Source organism: Onychostruthus taczanowskii, unplaced genomic scaffold, assembly GCF_017590055.1.
Source record: "Onychostruthus taczanowskii isolate IOZ18803 unplaced genomic scaffold, ASM1759005v1 scaffold52, whole genome shotgun sequence".
Lineage (NCBI taxonomy): Eukaryota > Metazoa > Chordata > Aves > Passeriformes > Passeridae > Onychostruthus > Onychostruthus taczanowskii.
In genome coordinates, this window is record NW_024502791.1 from 1,941,474 (window position 1) to 1,947,473 (window position 6,000).

Genomic DNA, 6,000 nt, shown 5'->3' on the forward strand with positions numbered 1-6,000 from the left:
CCTCCAGTTGAAGACCTGCCTTTAAATCACTTCCTATACCAATATTGTCTTGAAAATGTGTTTGTTTTTTTTTTCCTAGATTTTGAAGGCATCAGTGTGATGACTTCTATCTCTCATACTAGTATTTCTTAAACTAACTTATGCGGAGCACATCTCTCTGCCGGTGTTGCAGTGTGTGGTACACATGCAGTCCATGGCTGAAGCACAAGAGCATGCCCCAAGAAATCTGGGTGCTGTTGCTGAATCTAAATTCATTAGCACTTCTGCTTTGTGCTGAATACTCCTGCCAGGCAGGAAAAATGTGTCATAAAACATCTTTCCTTAACTATTAGTAAATGCACACAGAACATAATGAAAAGCAACTACGTATATATATATTTATGTATATATTAGTATATAAGCATGTATATATATTTAAAGCAGCTAAGGAAGAAGAGGCATAAGAACTCTGAGTTCCTGATGTACCCCAAAAAGTGCAAGACAGGAATTTTGCCTTAAGTATAATTTAGTGTCAGTGTTCTGTGGATGAGTCTGCAAGTAAGAAGAAGTGCCAGAATCCTTATGCCAAGTCTTGCACTGAACAGAAAGGACATTTGTTCTGAAAAAGGGAAAGCTCCAAAAGCCTTCTGAGATGGTGATCTTATCATATCTGTACCCCATCTTTGATTTTGTCTGAGCTGAATATGTAGGAGACACAGAATAATATTGTGGCTCAAAATTATGAAATGCTTACTTTATAAAAAGGAGTAGGATGTATATTTTGCAAGTATTTTTACACATGTTGTGGATTTTAATTTGGTTTTCCTCTCTAAATTTCCCTCTAAGTAACGGGTTTTCTCTGTAAATAAACTTCAAGCACCTCCTCCTTCAGATCAGTGAAAAATATTTCTGTTTTTTTTTTTTATTTAGTCTTTAGGACTGAAAACGGAAGGTGGGAGGCAGAGAGACAGAGAACATGGATTGCAAATAGGCAGACAGTAGCTTATGTTATGTAGCAACATGTTACTTTCATATCCAGGAAAATACAAGACAAGATTAAATTCCCTGCTCTGCCTTACCTGAAATAAACAGATACATAGTTGGTGAATGCATTCTTGTATTATTATTATTATTATTATAAAGAATGTATTATTCTTTTATTGCAAACATACAAATTGAAATCAGAGTCTCACTCCAAGAAATTCAACAACTAGAACAAAAAGTGAAATTTAGAGGATATACATTTCATCTAAAGGAGAATGAAGGTGGTAAATTGGGTTTCCCACACTAATGATATCCCTAGACTGAGCTGCTTCTTTTCTTCCCCACCCTTTCCCCGTTTTTCTTATTTCATTAAAAAAAAAAAAATTAACCTCTTTTTTGGGTTAAGGTTTTATTTAAAGTGTTAATTTTTTGTTTAAAGTTTTGATTTGGATTATTTGACCTTTTTGAGAAAAATGCTGTTTCAATAAGAATTCTCAGACATCTGAAATTCATGCTTAGATGAGAAGTGTGTGAGATCTTTCATCACTGATTTAACATTTAAATTAGAAGTATTTACTGTATTAGGTTGCAAGCATTCCTACCTTCAGAAGTGTCTCAGCCATTCATATCAGATCTAAAAACATATTTGAGTTATAACACATCTTTTAAGAAGTTGAATATTTTCTATCCTTAAGAACAGTGGGTACCTAAAAGTAAGAGATGTGATCAGACAATGATAAGCAATTTTTTTAAAAGCATTTTAGGAAATTATGGTTCCTCACCTGGAAGCTGAATCCTGACTTTTGGCACAGTACTGGTTTCGATATACGTGCTTTTTGGCAGTACAGTACATATTATTGCTTTACTCCAAGCCACTCTTGGAACTGAATAATAATACCTAGCATTTTGAGCTAGGACTTAGTTCACTTCACTTAACATGCCAATGTATTCTGTCCTTTTTGGAATGGTAATGGGCTTGGCTGTCTCAAAGTGTAAGTTTAATACAACCACTGCTTGAAACAGAGGTGCTGTTCAAGCACCTCTTGTTTGAGGTGCTTGAAACAACTTGTTTGAAACAACTGAGGTTAAATAAATGTTTCGACAAAGGGATAATATTTATGACTTCACTTTCCAGAAGCTCTCAGATTTGCTTATTTTATTCTTCAGATTGAATTGAAAATAATCCATGTCCATAAATCAGCACGCAATGGTGAATGCCATGGTGATAGTCTAATAATAGCAATCACCACGGCTCCTACAACTTCACCTGATGATTTTTCTTGGAGACAGACCAGATGCAAAGATGCACAAAAACATTGCTCTTGCTCATTCACAGCAGTGCACAGGGAGGGATTTATTGTCTCTGGTGGAGACAGTTTGCAGTGGTGTAGACATCTACATCTGAGCAAGTGGCCATAGCCTCCCTCTGTAGTTAAAAGCTGCTCAGACAGTGGAATTTAGGGAGGGATTTCTGTCTTGAGCAGACATCTGAAGAAGCTGAACAGGATAGCTAAGTAGGTACATTTTCTCATAGGTTAACTGGTTAAAGGTTTGTCCTTTCATTTTGTTGAGTGACCATCCTTTTAGGTGTCAATTCATATAATTTTTGTTGCTATCTATAAAGAAATTGCCTGATAACTTTAGTAAAATTACTTCAGTAATCTCTGAGTCTCTTTAGGCTAATGTCACTTTCCTCTGACTATTAATACATCCTTAAAAAAGTGACTTTCTGATCTGTCTGCTGTAATTTATATGGGCACAGCACTGAGGAATATTTCTATAGGAACAAAATGATTTTGACTTCAGGAGTATTTTGGTAAGGGAACAAGGGAGTTTTTGTCTGCATATCTTCTATTAAAGGTTCATGACTATTCCACATATTTCTATATATCTGCATATATTTCTATATATCTTTGAACCCGAATGATACTCTTCAGTCATGTCCCGTGTTTGACTGCAGCTGTTTCACTGCCTAACGGTGTTATATATGGTCCCATGTTGAGTTGAGGTATATGTGAGAAAGAGTACTTTGAAACTGTCAGTGCATTACACAGCAGACTTCAGAAATTCACATTTTGCATGAAACTTGAGAGCTGCATGTAATACAAGATTTTGAACTGCCTACAAGCCAGTTAACCCTCACCAAAAAAGGGACTGAAAGAATTCCTGTAGGGAAGACTGTTTTTCAGGAGTACTTCAGGAACTTGCTTTTTTAATTAATCTGAAACGCAAACTAACAATCAGGTGAGCAGCAGCATGTATTTCAAAGACAAAGTCAGTTTGCTCTGAGTTTCTGCAAAGTTACTAATCATAATGGCCAAGTTCATCCCTGCTTTAAAAACTTGTTAATGAAGACTATGTACTTATCTGTGCTTAGAATAAGATTAGAAGCTCTCCTTCTTTCGACTACTTATGAGTGAGGATGGGCAGTTGAGCACATGCAATCACACTCACTGATCCAGAGAAGTGACTGATTTCTGAAAGGTTCTTCCAAGTTGGCAAACTTTTGTGTGTCCTCTTAAATTGTTTTTGAGTGGAAACTAGTGCTCTGGTGTTCGGTGCACCCAGAGTTCCTATGAATGCTGTTAGTGCTCTCTGTTGTTATTTTGTTATTTTTATTTTTAGCACGCAATCACAGCCAGAACTGTTCATAATCATCTCATGACTGGCACTAAGAAGGATTCTCCTCCCTCACCTCCCCCCTCCACCGCCCCCCACCTTTTTTTATGTCCTAGCCCTGTAAGTCTGTTGGGAGAAAAGCAAGAAAGGCTTTTCTGCCCTGTTCAGAAAAGCACTGGCTCCTCCTCTCCCTCTGTTCCCATGGGACAAATTACACAGCCACAGGAGACTATGTCCACTTAGAGAAGAGATTAAAAGGTCTAGGGTTACTTAGGCTGGCAGGCAGGCGAGTGAGAGGATATGTAAGAGAAATACACATGCTCCAAATTGTAAGGAAGGTGACTGATTTATGCCACTGCAAATTGGATTAGATGATCAGGTGTTAGGTTCCTTCCAGCAGAACCATTCTACTCTATTATATTACGCGTAACTAAAGTGGCGCTCAGTGGGATGGAATACATTCCTGAGAGATACACACAAATAATGTTTGATATGCTATGTGATTAATTAATAGAACTCATGGTTAAAGAATATTATTTGTCAAATATTCATTGCTTACTGAACTTGCTGGTTTAATATTGAAATTAGCAGTAGGACCAAGAATGACCAAACAGCCTTCAGTTAAGAGAAGTTTTCTTTTTTATTATCACACATAAATTATGTATTTAGTTACATTGTAATGCTGTGAAATTATGTTATAAGAAGAGAGAGATTCATCTTGGAAATGGATATTTTGTTTGTACTTCTATTTGTCTGACCTACTCTTACAATTATTTTCTAAATTTTGCTTTGTAGTTAACAAGTGACCATGTCCTGCTTTTTTTGCTGCCTCTTTTGCTAGCTATACTAACAGTTTTTTCATCTTCCAAGCAATTAATAAAAGAAAACTTTCTCTAATTGCTAAATACATAAAGCAAAATACAAACAAAAATAATAAAAAACTTGAAAAGTAAAATAATCTTTAAGGTTTTGCATTAAAAGCTATAAAGAACTCAGGCCTTTAGATGGTGGGTAATCAAATCTAAACTACATCCTAAGTCAAAGCTGGTGACATGTGGATGTTTAAGTGACATAATTCAGAAGTAAATCTGATTAAACTGGAATATTGGTGTGAATGTCTTAAAGACAATGAAGTCCTCTGCTTACTATGATATGAAACATTCTGCAACAATATGTGCATCAAAGATGCAGAGTTTCCAGATGCTGTGTCCTTAAGAAAAATGGTCCTGTAGCTCTGAGGAAGCAGAATGGAGCTCAGAACTCCAAAGTGTAAAGTTCTTTTACTGCAAAACTTCTCTGCAACAACAACATTTTGGTTGTCCATGTCTTGTTCTCAATGACATTTGTTTTGTCTGGAGGGACAGATGGATGGTGTGGCTTTGCAGAGTAGAGGCTTGAAGAGCTGAAGTAAGTCACTGGAACTATGAAAAGCACTGTCTGATGTGAACAAACTCACGATCTTCTAATGCATGCTTTTGTCTGCAGGCCTAATATAATGTGTATAAATGAAGTTCCTTCCGGATATTGCTGCCATTTCCAAACATGCTGATGGCATCATTCCTTTGGCAAGGAGAGAAGCGCAGGCCAGACATACTCTCAGTGCCACCATACAGTTTCTTCTCATTCCATGAAGAGCAGAGGCTTGGACTCTGTTTCTTTGCTTTGTGTGTAGCCTATGGGACTTCAGATAGAATGAAAGCTAATTTTCTCCCAGCAAAGTTTGATATAGGCAAGGTGTTTTAGTATTAGTACTGTAAGAGGTGTGTGTGAGCTGCTATTTCATTTCACTGCCCTGAGGCTGGCACCAAAATTAGGCTAGGATGTGGTGCCAGCTGCTTAGGTAGGTTGCCCAGCACCAGTAGTGATGTACTCTGGCAGTTTAGCAGCAGGACTGGTCACATTTGTTACCAGAGTACCTCTGCATTTCATATGTATTACCCTTATTTGTCTAGAGTTCTCCTGTCACAGAAATTTCTCCCTCCTTGATAAATGTTCATGAAAAAATTTACTAAAACTTAGTTCTGGGTTAGGTTGTGAAATTTCATCATCTCAGCTCCTTATGCACATTTTTTCTCCTGCTTTATATGTGCACTGTGTAACTTTTTGTCTAATATTTTAGAGAGATAATTAACATGGGCTTATTATTCTAATACCTGATTTCCTGTGAAAAAGGGAAGTTAATTACTCTCATTTTTAAGGAGAGGCACGATATTCACAGAAAAATTCCAGTTTTACTACTTCTGCCCTGTCCTCAAAAGCGAAAATAATAAAGGAATTCCTTTATTAGATACAAAAAAAGAGATCCCAGAGAATTCAACTACTACTGCCATTGCTACCCTTCTGTAGAAAAGGCTTCTATTCATATAGATGGCAAAATGAAAGTTAAAAGCAACAAAGACAGTATTGACTCAGTGGTGT